Source organism: Mirounga angustirostris, unplaced genomic scaffold, assembly GCF_029215605.1.
Source record: "Mirounga angustirostris isolate CCGP_5_RB_7025 unplaced genomic scaffold, mMirAng1.0.hap1 SCAF_4, whole genome shotgun sequence".
Classification (NCBI taxonomy): domain Eukaryota; kingdom Metazoa; phylum Chordata; class Mammalia; order Carnivora; family Phocidae; genus Mirounga; species Mirounga angustirostris.
In genome coordinates, this window is record NW_026991712.1 from 156,415,389 (window position 1) to 156,430,983 (window position 15,595).

The window sequence follows — 15,595 nt, forward strand, 5'->3', positions numbered from 1 at the left end:
CTGTGATGGGAATCACTAACCTTGTATATTTCAAGTTGTTAGTGCTTTCACTAACGTCTGTAACTGTCCCAGGGATGTAGTAGGCCTTTTACTTTGTTTAGCAGGGAGGGAGAATCCAGGAACTCACATGAGGGTCTTCCTATGAAAAAAGCTCTTTATCCATACAGGTCGGGGATCTGGGCGGGGATCAGGGGCTCCTAGCACTGTGTGTTCCAGCTGCGCTCTCGGGAACTAGGTGAATGACCCTTCCGGGGCCTCCTGTAAGGGGAACTCAGGTTCAGATCTCCATTTGCCCCAACCCCATTCACTCCCACTCTAACCAGTGGGCCTTAGGGGCATCCTAGAACCCTAGGAATCAATGTTAGGTCAGTGTCAGTGCCCAAGAATCTCTAAAATATCTGGCGTAGCCCGGGGCCCTGAAAGAGGGCAGTGTATTCAGAAGCCCAGGGATCAGCTCGTCTGTGTGCCTCTGACTCTGCTGACCCCTCTGGCCTCAGTCTCCCCCACCACTCCCCCCCCGGAAGGTGTATTAGTTAGGATTCTTTCCACCGCATGTGGCAAAGAAAGGACAGCTGGTGTGGCCTTGGGAAAGTTGAGTCAATATATCTGTGCCTCGGAGCACCTGGCTGGTTCAGTCGGTAGAACAAGAGACTCTTGATCTCGGGGTCATGAGTTCCAGCCCCACACTGGGTGGAGGGATGATTACTTAAAATAAATAACTACATTTAAAAAGAAAAAGGAAAAAAGTCAGTTGGTTTGCAGAAGTGAAAAGCCCTTTGAGAAATTACTGATATCTGTTGCTGTGTAAGTTTAAGGTGTGTATCATGATGGTTTGGTTTACATATATTGTGAAGTGATTACCCCAATAGGTTCAGCTAACATCCATCTTCTTGTATAGACAAAATTTTAAAAAAGAAAGGAAAAAGGGAAGACAGGGTTCTCCTAGTGGCGAGAACTCACAGCTCTCCTACGTCCAACAGTGTTAGCCATTGTATTGTGTTTCTAACGTGACTCTGCTCTGATCAGTACTTGTTTTGTTTTGTTTTGTTTTAAAGATTTATTTATTTATTTGAGAGAGCGAGAATGAGAGAGAGTACACGAGAGGGGGGAGGGTCAAAGGGAGAAGCAGGCTCCTCGCTGAGCAGGGAGCCCGATGCGGGACTCGATCCCGGGACTCCAGGATCATGACCTGAGCCGAAGGCAGCCGCTTAACCAACTGAGCCACGCAGGCGCCCCAATGGATAAAGCTTTTTATTTTTTATTTTTTAAAAGATTTTATTTATTTATTTGAGAGAGAGAGAATGAGAGAGAGCACATGAGAAGGGGAAGGGTCAGAGGGAGAAGCAGACTCCCCGCCGAGCAGGGAGCCGGATGCGGGACTTGATCCAGGGACTCCAGGATCACGACCTGAGCCGAAGGCAGTCGCTTAACCAACTGAGCCACCCAGGCGCCTGATCAGTACTTGTTTGTCTTGCACAACTTGGGTGAGGGGGAAAGAACTTTCAATTATTTCTCCTAAATGACAAGAAACTCTACCGGTCCTGTACTGCTGGTTAAATAAAACAAGACCGCGGAAGTCATACTCAGCAGGTTAAATATTACAAGGTTGATGGAAAGTTCAATATCCTCTAACAAACTTACGATGAGTAAATACAATTTTCTACAATAAACAAGCATCATAGTCTCAAGGTTAAGGGTTATAAAACAATAAACCATTGTAGTTAGAGTGGAATATTATAGGAGAGCTTCTTGCATACAAACTACTCAACATCACCATGACGAGATACAAAATAAGAATAAATGTAATTTGAAATAAGATCTTAACTCCATATGGTTAATATTCTCCTTCTCCCTCTCTCTCTCTTTCTGTTCCTTGTACCTTTCCACTTATTCCTAATCTTTGCCACACAAAAAATTATATGCAGCCAATGCTTTGCATTCTCAAAAGCCCTCATGCCAGTAACTTCTCATTCTCCTAAAGTTCCTTATTTATTGTTACTGAAACCTCTGGTTTCAATGACAATTCTAAACAAAGGTGAAATAAGAGATGGGGGGCTTATAATATTTTATTTCCTCAAAGGATAGATGCTCCCAAATGGCTGGGGCCAGGGGCTCAAATCATGGTCACCAGAGTTATCTCTTTCTCTGTCTCTGTCTGTTCACCTCTCAGCTCTATTTAATCTCTGGTTGGATTAGCCTCTTGGCCTCATTCTCTTCTGTTGTACACTTTTTCTTCATGGGGACAGTGAAATGGCCACAGGCAGCTCCAGCTGGTGCTCTCTGGGAATGGAGAGCATTTTCTTCATGGGTCTGACAGAAAACTCCCAGGGAAGAATCAGGTCGGCCCAGCTTTGCGTGCTCCCATCCCTGAACTAATCACTACGGCTAGAGAAATGGAATGGTCTGCAGGCCCGTGTTGCATACTGGCCTTTGGGCTCCAGAGATGGGGACCAAGTGGGGATCTGGGCCGTCTAAACCACATGAAGTAAGGCTATGCAAAACCACCTTGGTCTAGGATGAAAGGTCGAAAGGTAGTATCATATTATGTCAGTGGGGATAATAAAATGATGATATTCGTTCATCAAAGTCCATCTGACAGTGAGGCCTAGACTATAGAGTTATCAGACTATAGAGTTTTAATGCTGAAGTGGATTATCGAGAATATATTTAAGGAATGTGAATACAGAGCACCCTACCAGTGTGGGTTGCTACCCGCCTCACTTCCTAGGGTTGAATCAGATATTAGAGGGAATGCCGGATTAAGCCCAGCGTTTTTGTTTTTTTTTTTTAAGATTTTTATTTATTTTTTGACAGAGAGAGAGAGAGACAGCGAGAGAGGGAACACAAGCGGGGGGGTGGGAGAGGGAGAAGCAGGCTTCCCGCTGAGCAGGGAGCCCGATGCAGGGGCTCGATCCCAGGACCCTGGGATCATGACCTGAGCTGAAGGCAGACGCTTAACGACTGAGCCACCCAGGCGCCCCGAGCCCAGCGTTGTTATATGCTCTGAAGGTGCAGCTGCTAGGTTACAAAAGTCACATCCTCGGGTTGCTGAGACCATCTTTAATGAGGGAGTGCAGGCCAACTGGAATAGCAGAGGGGTCTGGAAAAGAGGCTCGGCTGACAACCTGGGGCAACCCTCTGAAGCTATACTTGTGAACCTTGAATTAGGTGACCCGCGTCTACCTCCCAGCCCCAGATGGAGGTGGGGGATGAGCAAGGAACTTTACTAGGAAGTGAGCAGCTGTTGACAGTGAAGGGGGAGAAGTGGGTCCTTTTGGCAGGAAGGATACAAAAGTCCTCTTGCAGCCTGAACGTCCTACTCCAGTGATGACAGAGACCACCCTGATTAGTGGGTAGTGCGCAGGATTCTGTGTGCTTCATAAATGAACTGTGGAAGCAGTTGGTACTGGTTCAAAAAGGCTGCCCCGCAGCAGAAGTCCACGCAGGATGATTTCGGGGCCTTGGGGAGGGAACAGATGCTGGGGCTAATTAGGGCATGGTTCCTCTGGCCCAGGATGGCAGAGGACGTCCACATAAAATGGGACACCTGCGCCCAGAGCACTACATGGACAACACTGCTCACCAAGCAGCCGATCTGGAGAGGACTCAGAGTGGCGCACTCTGAGGAATGGTGTGCCTTGATTATTATCTTCTGAAACCAGACAGTCAAAATCAGGACCAGACAGTTCCTCCTATGCCTGGGTCTCCCACCAGGGATCAAGAAGCTTCTTCTGCAGCAGAGGTGTGGTGGGAGAGGTTCTCAGTTTATGGTTTTCCCATTTTTTTTTTAAGATTTTATTTATTTATTTATTATTTTTTTAAAAAGATTTTATTTATTTATTTATTTGAGAGAGAGAGAGAGAGAGAGAAACAGCATGAGAGGGGATAGGGTCAGAGGGAGAAGCAGGCTCCCCGCCAAGCCAGGAGCCCGATGCGGGACTCGATCCCAGGACTCCGGGATCATGACCTGAGCCGAAGGCAGTCGCTTAACCAACTGAGCCACCCAGGCGCCCTATTTATTTATTTGAGAGAGAGAGACAGAGATAGTGAGAGAGAGCACAAGTGGGGAGGAGAGGGAGAAGCAGACTCCCCGCCCAGCAGGGACCCCGATGCAGGGCTCGATCCCAGGATCCTGGGATCATGACCTGAGCCGAAGGCAGATGCTTAACTGACTGAGCCACCCAGGTGCCCCTGGGTTTCCCATTTTTAAACATCCTCGCCAAGAAGTTGTGAGATTTTGAGGACGGTCTTGCCAGCAGAGTTGTGATGGCAAGGCTTGGACTGCTCCCCCAAAGGGACCCCAAGCCAAGGGATTTCGCAGAACTTTATTAAACGTGCGTGGAATGCTCCATCTAGGTCAAAAATGGCAGCGGTGCGAGCCACTCCGATCCCCACGGTGCCCTGGGGACAGCGCCACAGACTGCGCTCTTCTCTATGGCGATCGTTGTCCCCGAGGCACGGCCACTATCGATCTCACTCTGGGCTCGACAACAAGGGGACACACAGGGACAGTCTCACTCTGTATGCCACCGAGCTGAAGGATAAACTCCAGGTGGCTGATGGTTCGTCACGGCGGCAGCTTGATATAACACCACGCGGAAAACAAGACCAGAGCCTGGAGAGCAGACGTCTGTTGTTCTGGGCTGCCCAGAAGCCATCTATCCTCCGGCTGACTCCACTCCGATCGTCACACTGGGGACCACACACCTCAGCCACTCTGTCTCTGCAGCTTAGGGGCCAGGGCTGAGGGGAACTGACAACACCTTCAGGCAAGAAGAGAGGTAGATTCCCGACCATCTTGTTTAAGCCAGGGCTTGGCAAAGTTTTCTATAAAAGGTCAGGAGCAAATATTTTCAGCTTTGCGGGCTATACAGGCTCTGTTGCAACTCCTCGGCTCTGCACTTGCATTAAGTAGCCACAGGCAATATGTAACAAACGTGGCTGCGTCCCAGTGAAAAGTTACTAATAAGGCAAGCGACAGGCTAGACGTGGCTTAGTGGTTTACGGTCTGTAGTTTACCAACCTATTGTTTAAGTACCTGGATCCGGCTGATCCTGAAGCTAACTGCCCTTGTGACATTTCAATTCATGAATCAGTACATTCCCCTTCTACTCAAAGCAATTTGAGCTGGTGTTCTTGTCAACACAATGGAGAAGTTTCTTGCTAATTCACCATGTACAGAGCCAGGGTTGCAGACTGGAGATCAGATTTCATGATGGATCTGGTGGGCCCAGGTAGGCAAGAGACAGTTTAGCACTAAAGGAAACCCCCTATCAGAGGGGGGACTGCTCAGGATCCCGGGCCAGAGCTCTTAAGATTGTGTGTCCACCTAAGCTTCTCGCCAAGGGAGACCTGGAGGGATGGGAGGATACGTTTGAGGACACTGACCCTAGCCCCCATAGCCAGCTGAAGAGGAAATGCCCCAGTGAAGCCAAGGAAAAGCCAGCCCTCCCCTCAGGAAGACGAAGTGGGGAGACAGATGGTGAGGAGGAGGATGGTGAGCGGGGTACCTGGTGACCCTTTGGAATGGGAGTCCAGTGATGCCTTGATCCCAGGCCAGGGTGAAACACTCATGACTCCGTGGGGGCGTGGCAAGCCCTCTCTACAGCACTCGACCTGGAGACAGCAGAGGATAAGGAGGAAGAAAAGAGTACCACAGAGGGAAGGTGGTAGAAGGAACAGAGGGGGCATAGGGGAATCCACCAGTCACTCGGTTGATGGATTAGAGGATGGTTTTGTCCAAGACAGACCCCACCTGCCTAGAGGCTGCCTGCTCTGTGGGGCGTGTGGTACGCCCCAGGCTACCCCTGCTACCCTTCATGTAGAAGGGATCTGTGTCCCCCCATTATGAGGAAGTAGGAAACTCCAGCCTTGACGGACTTAAAATTCCTTAAGGAGTCAGATCTTTTCCTGGAGGAGGGAGGAGTTGGGAGGAGATACACCTTTGGGGTCCAGTCTTGCTTCACCCGCTGCCTGAGCAGATGCCAGGGGACAGGCGATGGAGCAACAAGGTACTCTGCCCCCAGGATGGCAGATGAGTTAGCGGAGTGGCTAGAACATGCCGGAGAAGTGTGGTCTCAGCTCTGAAGAGTCTTCACTAGAAGTAATGGGAGAGGGCTGCACCTGGCACAGTGCTCTGCCCATATTCCCCTGGACTGTTCTGGGCACACCAGCTCCCCAAGGGCTTTCCCACCCAGCAGCCTGCACTCCACCTCAGCCTGAGAACTGACCTGGGGGCAGGGGCAGCCTTTACCAGTGACTGCGGGGTTCCCCTGCTCCCCGTCAGGACAATCCTGGGGGTGTCTACACCACCCTCCAAGCCCACTGTGGGATCAAGCCAAAAAGTTACCCTCTGTGGAACTTGGCTCAATATTTCACCGCACTTGACATCCCCCCACCTCAGCCTTGCCCCCACCCCTACCCCGCCCCCATTAGTTTTTCCTGGGAACTCTTAGATCACCTGCATACCAATCCTCCTTTGAGGGTTTGCTTCTGAGGAACCAACCCAAGTGTCTGTGGTCCTGTTAGCTGGCAGCGGGGACAGCGCCTCACAAAGGGGCCTTCCAGTGCTGACTTAGTTAACCCCAGATCACCGGGGTGGGGAGGCGCTCTCACACGTGTGCACCGTCTCTGGGAACATTTGGGGCGAGCTGTTTGACAAGGTGCCTAAGCTCAACTTTGAGAATCTGGGAGGGCTGAAACCAGTCAGTGTGGGAATGATTTAGCCAGGCTTTCCTGAACAATTTTAGACCCTCCAGAATCTGGAGGGGCCACCTGCATTCTAGATCTCAGTGAGGAGTAAGAGAGGTTAGGCTCAGGGCTGGCATCAGAGGGGGCTGGTGGTGATGTAGGTCAAGTTCTCAATAAGTGAAGCCTGAGGAGAGGGGGAAGAGAAGCCCCTCATCTGAGGGCCTCTCAGGCCCTGGACCTGGCTAGCTACAGTTCCCTACTTTGTCTTTGGAGTGGTCCATTGGGATTACTGGGTCTCTCAGCACCCCTAGGCCTCAGCAAAAGTCCGGCAGTCTCCGGGACAACTCCAAACAGTCCAGGGCTTTGTGGCATAAAAGCCTCTGCTCTCTCCTGCGCTGTGAACGTGTACGGACTGAGGCCTTGAAGGGCGTCTTACAGCAGACCGTGCCCGTGGGAAAGGAGCATGGCAAACACTGCCTTGCTCCTGGGGAAAGGGGCCTGAAGTAGGCAGAGCAGCCACCCTGGTTGCTCCTTTTGGAGGAAGGGAGTGAGAGACATGGACTGGTAAGCCTGGAAGAAGGGGTACCGGGAGACCCGCCAGAAGGTGCCGCTTGCTGGCTCCGTGCCTGGGGAGTCCCAGGACTCACAGGTTTGCCTCCACAGCAGTCTCCCAGTCCTTAGCTCCTAGGTGCCATCCAAAGGCTTTGGTTACCCCCGAGGGTCCCCTGTAGGCCAGCTGGGGTCCAAGGAGAGGCCCTGGAGGGAAGAGTAGCTGAAGAGCTAGGCCGGCGCTGGAGAGCACATCCCCAAGCGAAGCTTCAGGGGTGAAGGCAAGGCTGGGGAGCAGAGAGAGGAGGGGGCAGTGGGCAGGGCTTGAGCCCAAAGAGCCTCTAGGACACAAGCAAATAACACACCTCCTGCACTTCGCTGAAGACCACAGGCATCTGCCAAGCAGGAGAGGGTGGGGAGGTGAAACCAGGCCTCCTGGAGGATGCTGGGTGAATGACCAGTGCCCTCTGTCTGGCTAATGATGCTGGAGTTTTGCACGCTGATTTTGAGAGAGAATGGGTAAGGAGGCTGGAACCACCATGGAGAGAGAGCAAGGAAGAGAGGTTGCAGAGAGGGGAGGGACGTGCTGCAGGCAGGAGAACTTGGGCAAAGGAGTAGGTGGGGAGCATTAGCACTCCTCTGTCATCTCACAAACCCGCAGGAAAATCCAAATCATTTATTGCTGCCTCGGGAGTTGGCATTCTGTGTGTCTGGGATGCAGAAACGTGGAGACACATAGGAACGGGCCTCCAGGCTGTCAGAGGAAGATCTTTTATTCCGTCCACTCACATGCAGGCAACATGATAAGCCAGCAAAATCCAGAGAAGATTCAAGTGGAGGTGTGAGAGAGGCCCCTGTGCTTGGAATCCCAATGAAGACCTCCTGTTTCTGCTCCTCTGTGTTCAGGACTAACATGACCCCCTGCAGCCCAGGACAGGTGGTTCATCCAGAAGAATGGCTTTAGGACTCAGAGAACGCTCCCAGCTCTCCTCCCGCAGGATGGGGAGGGAGGGCTTTGTTGCTTTGGAGACCAACTCCAGCGGCCAGGTCCTGGAACGTTTCAGGGGACAAAGACCTGGGGAAGAGGGGGATTGGGGAGCCCACGTGCTTGTCCTGAATGTGATCCTAGGCCCACGAAGTAGGAGACTTTCAGAGCCATAGGGGCTTCAGGAAAAAGATGAGGGACTTGATGAGACCCCAGGAAATGCGAGTGAGACAGACCACTGATGAGGGCAGGAGGAGCCCTCTCTCCGTGTCTGTGTGAGCCTGTCTCTGCCAGGACTCTCCTCTCCGGGGCTGGCCATTTGGGGAGCAGGGGAGTCTAGGTGTGATGCTTGTGATGGAAAAGGTGGAAAACCTGAATTTTAGCTGCCACTGGGTCCCCAGCAGCATCCAAGACTGATCAGCCTGGCCCAAGGCAGGTTACGTCATTACCATGGGTCTGTTATTTAAGGAGAGTAAGATAGCTCTGAACAAAAAAAATATTCCTTCTTGTTACTGACATCTGCCAAGCTTCTAGACCTGTCGTTCTCAATGCTATCACACCCAACACACATTTCTCACAATGTTTCCTAACACCTCCTTTCCTATCCTGAAATAAATGCACAGGTAAGATTACCTACAATATTATAGTTTTGAATGTCTAAACTGTTCAAATGTCCAAAATGTCTAAGTAAGGCCCCAAGAGTAATATAAAGGAGAAAAATAAGGAGAATGGTGCATGATGATATATCGTGTATCAGTATGTTAATGCTCAGGCGTGACTGCCCTGAAGACACAATGAAGGGGTCAGATGCTCGTATGTGAATGTGGAATCACCGGGAACACCATGGCTACAAACGTAGTGTGTGGCATGAACAGATCTCTAGGGGCTTTGTTCTCAGTGGTTTTCCAAAATGGTGAGCAGGTATTGGAAAAGTTCTAAGCAAAACAAAGGCCGACTCTCCCTCCATCTACACGGTGCTTGCTCCAATCCTGGAGGGCTTGTCCATGAGGACAGTGAAGTCACTCAGGATGCTGGCAGAACTTTGGGTGGGGGGAGAGGTAAGCCCCCGTTTAGTCTTCAAAAGCTGAGGAGGAGTGTGTCCACGGCCCTCTGGGAGGTGTTTAGAAAATGTCTGGCAGTAGTTTTGGTTGCCTTCATGGAGGGGAGTCCTTGGCATTCAGTGGTCAGGTGCGAGGGATTCTGATGTTCTGCAAACCCAGGACAGTCGCTCGCAGTGAAGAATCACACTATACCCCCCCAACTTGGGACCAACCCACTGGACTTTTACGTAAGTCGATGGCCTGTTGATAATAATCTGAACCGAGACCCTAACTCTGTGTTGCAGAAAACGAAGCATGCAGGGCCTTCAAAACACTGTGGTCTGGGACCTGTAGCCCTCTACACTGATGCAGCACATGCTGAGGGCACGGCAGGTGCACGCAGGAGCCTTTGGCCTGGGCCTGCCTTTAACATAGCCCAGCAACTGGACGTCGGGGCTGCCCCACTCTAGATGAAGAGCTAGCGCCTCATGCATGAAATCGGACTGGGTCTTCTACTAACTTGGTCTTCAGGTCTGATTCCAGAGGTGCAAAGTGATTTGGCTGAGTCTGTGTAGCATTTCTCCAGGGAAGCAGCCCTATGGGACAGAGCTCCCCAAAGTATGAAAGAGCCATCTGAAGCCACTGTCTTCACAAGGTGGCTTTGTGTAGAGCAGGCTCAATGTTCCCCGGACTCCTGCATTTGCCTACACTCAGCGTGAGGACAGCACCTCCAAAAAACAGCTACTAAAAAGAGAAAACCAAAGGAACAGGCTGAGAGGGAGAAGTGCGTGCAAAAGCACTGGCTGCAGGAAGCGAAGAATACAAGAAAACCCATCGTGTGAGAATGGGCAAGTATTGCATTTGGCCTAGAAGCACATTTCTTTCTTGCTGTGGGTTACACCTGCTCTTCCTCTGGGGAAACCCTGCTGAACTCTGACACACGCTTGCGCGAAAGGCCTGCTGTCCCGCCCACCTGACTTGGGCGTAACCTGGCCCAGGCTTGGCCAATCAGAATGCCCCACGCTCTCCGATGCCGTGATAGGGCCAGGAAAGGCATGTGACCTAAGCTGGGCCAATCACCAGTTGTCTGGGCCTTGCAGCTTTGCGGATGGTGAGAGAAACAAAGGCTTTGCTCCTGGATGTTGCTAAGCGGGGAATGGGTGGGTTTGGACCCCTGGCAACGTGGAGGCAATCCCCGTACCTTCAGGGTCTAGAACAGTGCCCGACACGTAGGGGACACTCAGTAAATGCTTACTGAAAAAAATGAACAAAGGCCAAAGTTCTGGACATAGCAGAGAGGAGGTGGAGAGTCGGGGAGAGTTTCCTCGGGAAGCAACATTTAAGCTGACCTCCAGAGAACACAGGTTGGCCAGGCCGCAAGGGCAGAGGGACAGGATCTGTGAAGCTGGGGCTGGCGGGAGGAGGCCAGCAGGGCGAGGCGGAGGGAGCAGGGGGAGGTTAGTGGCCCTGAGGTGTTGGGTGGGGGGCACTCACCCGAGGCCGCAGGGGCCACGCTCGGGATTTGGATCTTATTCTGAGAGCAGTGGGGAGCTAGTGTTCAGAGCCGGGAACAAAGTGATCAGGGTCCACAGCCTCAAGGATCGTAAATGAAGGTAGAGACTGAGAAAGGAACAGGGGGTCTAGGGAGAACAGAGAGACGCGTTCGAAGGTTGCTGCGTTGGCCCTGGAGAGGGATGACGGAGAGGAAGTCACAGCCAAGAGATATTCACAATCATGAGGAGCAAATGAACGGAATATTCACAGACCCCGGGGAAATGACTTCCTGTGCTGAGAAATGATGACGTAAGTCAGTCCACGAGTTCCAGGGAAAATTAATGAAGAATTGTATGAGGGCATATCCTGGCAATGAAAAACTTATTTTTTCTAAGACAAAAGAAAAAGTATTATACGGATCCCTACGTTGAGTCGGGTGACAAAGGGAACACAGGCTTCGCCTCAGCATTTCTGAACACTAGAAGACAGGGAACACTGGTTAGAGCTTCGAGAAGAAAAGATAGTGACGCAAGAGTTCTGTACCCAACAAACTGTCATTCGCATGCACAAACGACAGAAATATATTCCAGATTTACAGAGAAGGATGTAGAAAAGAACGTACCACTCCTGTGTGCTAAGTAAACAACTTGAAGACGTACACTTCAGCTGCTCAGGAGATGAATTAAAATCAAGAGCTTGAAAGTGAGAACATTATAATACTATAAAAGATGGGGTTGTGAGCATTAAAACCAACTAAATATATCATAAGAATTGAACAACAACAAAGAGATATAGATGGTTGAAACGCAAGTTGGATTTATAAATCCCATTACATTTTGAAAGACTGAGAAGCGAGTGGGGAGGGGGCAAGGCAGGCCGAGGCACGCAGAGGTCTTCACCTCAGGTAGAGGAAGGGAGTTAGGAGACACTGACTGTTCTCAACTTTTCTAATCAGGGAAATAGAGGTTTAAGAATATATCTGGGGCACCTGGGTGGTTCAGTCAATTAAGCGACTGACTCTTGATTTTGGCTTAGGTCATAATCTCAGGATCCTGAGATGGAGCCCTGCTTGGGCTTTGTGCTCAGTGGGGAGTCTGCTTAAGATTCTCTCTCCCTCTCCCTCTGTCTCCTCACCACCCCCGTTCATGCTCTCTCTCTCTCTTAAAAAAAAATAAAAAATAATTAAGAATATATCTGGTGATATAAAAGTCAATCACTAGTAAAATTTAAAAAAAGGATCACAACCTTTTATTTATTTATTTTTTTAAAGATTTTATTTATTTGACAGAGACACAGTGAGAAAGGGAACACAAGCAGGGGGAGTGGGAGAGGGAGAAGCAGCCTTCCCGCGAAGCAGGAGCCTGATGCAGGGGTCGATCCCAGGACCCTGGGATCATGACCTGAGCCAAAGGCAGACGCTAAACGACTGAGCCACCCAGGTGCCCCAAGGATCACAACCTTTTAAACCACAGGAGGTGACAAAAGAAAACAGAACATTCTAAGGCCTTTTTCTTTTAAGTAATCTACACCCAACGTGGGGCTCGAACTCACGACCCCAAGATCAAGAGTCGCTCGTTCCGCCGACTGAGCCAGCCATTCGCCCCCAGAACATTCTATAAAGCAAATAGTGGAAAGTAAAGGATTCCTAAGTAATAGAGATGGAATGTGAAAAAATATTTTAAAAAATAATATGGTGCTAAGATTTCAAATGATTTCAATAAAACAGGGGACATGACGGGTGAGGAGTGGAGTTCAGGTGTATTATGAGCTTGCTTTGCTTGGGGGGAAGTCATTAACTGATATGATTCTTGACATTGATAGAGAAATTTGTTTCAGTATTTAACAAAATGTGAAGGACAACCACTAGAAGGATAGAAACAGAACGCAGAACGTCCAGACCACAAATGAATCAAAGATGTGCTATGGCCTCAAAAGGCAGGGAGGGAAAAAGGAAGTCAGAAAGCATGATCAATAGAAAATATAGAATAAAACAGTAGGCATAAATCCAAATACATCAGTAATTACAGCAAACTTATTTGCAAATGATACAATGGTCTCCCTAGGAAAGGAATGATAATCAACTATAAAACCATTAAAATCAAGAAAAATGTTCAGAAAGGATGCCAACATACCAAAATCAATAGCTTTTCTATTTGTCTGTAGCAATCAATTAACAATGATAACTCCAAAATACCTAGGAATACACTTAAAACAATGTGTGCAAGATAAGCAAATGACAAACTTTCCAATAGAAAAATAAGCAAAGGTTGCAAACAGCTCACAGCAAAAGAAAAATGGTCAATAAACATAAAAACATGTTCAAGCTCACTAGTAATCAGAGATATGGAAATTGAAACAGTATTAATATCAGGAGTGAAGAATGATTCTTAATATTTCATGATGAGGATGGAGTGGGGCAATGCACAGGAGTAAGAATCAGTAAAGCCGTTTTGTAGGGCAATTTGGGAATGTTTTACATTTAAATGCATGTGTCTTTTGACCCAGCAGTTGTGCTTTCAAGAATCTATTCTACAGAAATATCTGCACTCATGCCAAGATACTCGTGCAGAATTATTTATAATAATAAAAAAGGAGGGAAACAAATACCCCAAAGTAGAGGAACAATCAATTAAATTACGATATATCCATATGTAAGAGAGTGCCAAGCCGCTGTCCCTCTTCTCTGCTTAGGTGGATTTAATGTTTCACCTTGAAACAAGTCTCCTCCCTTCAGAGAAGGATACCCTTAGTGGTATCCATTATTTATGGGAGTGCGTGTTAGATAGGCACCCCTTGCCCTGAGGGAATGGAGGGATGAAGCCTTCTGTGGCTTCATAGAAGCAGGATTCTTACACCCTTGGTGTGGAGGCTTGGTCTGTGAGGAGAAGGCTAACTGATTTGCATCGGAAGCCCCAGGCCTGTGAGAAGGAAGGGATGGCAGTGAGAGCCCTCCTTCTCTGATGTTTGACATTAAGTAGACCTGAGCTGGTCAGATGGAGCACTGAAGTGTTGATGTAGGTCTGCTGGTAGGAAGAACACCATGGTTTCCGAGGGAGGAATGACCGTGAAGGAAGGTGGGATCTGGGCTGGAAACGAGTATCCTAGAGATCACAGGGACAGCTGTCCTTTAGGCCAGAGTACCTCGGCATGGCATTGTTTTGGGGAAACTATCGCTGGGTTGCAGCTCTACTAAGACAGACCCAGGCCAACTAGTCCATCAACAGAGTAGAAAAGCATTCACTGGATTGCGGGGGGGGCCAGGTTCAACAGGAACACCGTGTGATATCAACCGACGAAAACATACTAGTGGTTCAGGGGGTCAAAATGCCCCCTTCCATGGAATGTCATGTAGATATAGACAACTACGGTGGCCTCCAAGACCAGTGTCACCTGGCCCTCTGTAGCAGTCTGACTCAGTATTTTATCACTGCCGCCTCGATCTCTCTGCTTCGGGCCCGGCAGCCTCTTTATTGTTCCCCACACATGCTAGCATGCTCCTGCTGAGTCTTTGATCTTGCTCCATCTCTGCCTGGAAAGCCCTTTTCTATAAGTCTCGCTTCTTTTCTTTTCTTCTTTCTTTCTTTCTTTCTTTCTTTCTTTCTTTCTTTCTTTCTTTCTTTCTTTCTTTTTCTTTCTTCTTTCTTCTTTCTTCTTTCTTTCTTTCTTTCTTTCTTTCTTTCTTTCTTCCTTCCTTCCTTCCTTCCTTTCTTTTTTTTCTTTAAGATTTTATTCATTTATCTGAGAGAGAGAACACAAGTGCAGAGGAGCAGAGGGAGAGAGAGAAGCAGACTCCCCACTGAGCAGGGAACCCCCCATGTGGGACTTGATCCCGGGACTCCAGGATCATGACCTGTGCTGAAGGCAGATGCCCAACCGACTGAGCCACCCACGTGCCCCTTACAGCCTCGCTTCTTACACGTCTGCTCAAACATCACATTGTGAGTGAGGCCTTCCTTGTTCACGCTTTGAAAAATTGCAAACCCCTTACCCTTCCAGAGGGCTAGTGCTCTACTGCCTTTCTCATTTAATTTTTCTCCACAGCACTTAGCACCTTATTTATTTTATGTATTGCTTATTTCCAGTCCACCTTCTCCCACCCTCGGTAGAATGTAAGCTTTGTGAGGCCAAGTTTTGTGTATGTTTGGTTCGCTGAGTTGGTTCCCAGGACCGGGAAGAGTGCCTGACAGAGTAAATGCTCTATGAATATGTAATGAAAGAATAAATAGGGACCCATAGAAAAGCTCTAAAACATGTAGTATGTGAACAAAAAGCAGATTATCCAATAACATGCATAGTATTATATGATTCATTTAAAAATAATGTGTGTTTATAAAGGAGAAATATTCAGCTATTATTGGAGAGGAGGGTGAGATGTGAATAAATAAAGAACTAAAGTGATGTATTTTTTAATTACTAAAAATCAATTTTTCCTTTGTATACTTCTGTATCATTTGGCAGTTTCCCAACATATGAGTATTTATCAGTTGTATGATAAAATAGGTAAAAATATTTCTTTTTAAGATTTTATTTTTTTAAGTAATCTCCACTTGTGCCCAACATGGGGCTTGAACTCACAATCCCAAGATTCAGAGTTGCATGTTTTACTGGCTGAGCCAACCAGGCACCCCAATACGATAATAAATACTTTTTATAACTAATATTAAAAGGCTAACCGTGCAGGAACAAGGTCCTAACTTTTGGTTCTGGCAGTGTGGTTTAGAGCAGATTAGCCCTCTTGTGGATAAAAATGATAAGCTCTGGTCAAAATAGTTTTATAAATGACTGGAAGGCCCTGGAGAATGACACAAAACAGGCAGAAACTTGAGGGGATTCAATT